The 1,676-nt window shown below is 32.9% G+C and overlaps 1 pseudogene; it reads left to right on the top strand.

Annotated features, from left to right (window-relative positions):
* The first annotated feature begins 84 nt into the window (after window positions 1-84).
* On the top strand, window positions 85-203 carry LOC111735751 (annotated as a pseudogene).
* The last annotated feature ends 1,473 nt before the right edge of the window (window positions 204-1,676 follow it).

Raw genomic sequence — 1,676 nt, 5'->3', positions numbered from 1 at the left:
CATGTTGGTGGGAATATAAATTGGTGCAACCATCATGGAAAACAGTATGGAGCTTTCTCAAAAAATTAAAAATAGAACTACCTAGTCTACGGCCATGCTACCCTGAACAAGCCTAATTCTGTCTGATCTCGGAAGCTAAGCAGGGTTGGGCTTGGTTAGTACTTGGATGGGAGACCACCTAGGAAGACCAGGTGCTGTAGGCATAAAAAATAAAAATAAAAAAATATAAAATAAGAGATTGTAAACTGACAAGGTCCTTGCAATCTGTGAGGTCAACCAAGGCTTGCCTCCCCTAAAAAAAAAAAAAAAAAAAAAAAAAATAGAACTACCATACAATCCAACATTCTCATTTCTGAGTATATATCTAAAGGAACTGAAATCAAAATCTTGAGTTATCTGTGCTACTATGTTTGTTGAAGTATTATTCATAATAGCCAAAACTTTTGATGAATAAAGAAAATATTGAATATACAAACAAAGGAATATTATTTAGCTTGTAAAAAGAAGGAAATCCTGCCATTTGTGACAAAGTGTATGATCCTAGAGGACATTATGTTAAGTGAAATAAGCCAGATATAGGACTACACAATATCACTTATATGAGGAATGTAAAATAGTCACACTCATAGAGGCAGAGATTGATATGGTGATTTCCAGGAGCTGAGGGGAGAAAGAAATGTGGAGATGTTAGTCAAAGGTTATACAAGTGTCAGTTACACAAGATGAATAAGTCCTAGCAATGTATTGTACAGCAAAGTTCCTATAGTTATTCAAAGAACCACATCTTCTCCCATAATTATTTATGAAGTCCCACAGGGAATAATTTACCTGTTCTCAGAAGTGTCAGCCCCAAAGTAATGTCTGTCATTTTCTTTTTCCCTGTCTCTTGTCTAGGCATTATCTGAGCATTACTGTTTCCTCTGCACCCTGCAAATAATTATTAATATCGTTAATGATAACAATAAAAATCATCTTTTATTGGTACTTACCCAAAGTGGTTTAGCTAATGCCTTAGGTACCAATGCTAATATATAGTTTCAAAATGCACAGAAAAGACCAAAATAAAAATATTTCCAAAATGTTGAGAGTAGTTGACTTTGGGTACTGAAATTATGGATGAGTTGTTTTTCTTCTTTTCTAATGTTTTGGTGCCTTACAGTTTTTTAAAAGGCCAAATATTGCTGATACAGAAAAAAATATAAAAATAAGAAAATCTCAATAGTACTTAATTGAGGATGCTCTAAACAAAAATCACTTTATTGCTTCTACTTTCAGCTTTGATAAAGTAACTGGTATAGGAGTAGCCCTCTTGTTAGAAACAAATATAAAAAAAAATGTGGAACAATCATTTTCAGACACTGGACTATAACCAATGCAGAAATCAACAACTCGATGGAATAAAACAGAGAATTTAGAATCAAGCTCAAGTATATAAGGAAATTAATGATAAAGATGTCACCTAATTCAATAGGAAAAAAGTGTATTATTTAAAAATGGGATTAGAGTATTTGGTAGCCTTTTAGGAAACAAAGCACTCTCACTTCAATTCTTATTCTTCCCCAAAACCCAGATAGATTAAATATCTGAATGTAAAACAAAACAAAATGAAAAGACACCACAATATTACTGGGAGAAAATGTAGGTGAATATGTTCCGTAATCTTTGCATGGGAAAGG

Source organism: Pteropus vampyrus, unplaced genomic scaffold, assembly GCF_000151845.1.
Source record: "Pteropus vampyrus isolate Shadow unplaced genomic scaffold, Pvam_2.0 Scaffold1000006555, whole genome shotgun sequence".
NCBI lineage: Eukaryota > Metazoa > Chordata > Mammalia > Chiroptera > Pteropodidae > Pteropus > Pteropus vampyrus.
Note: the sequence above shows the minus strand (reverse complement) of the source record. Positions and strands in the feature narration are given on the sequence as shown.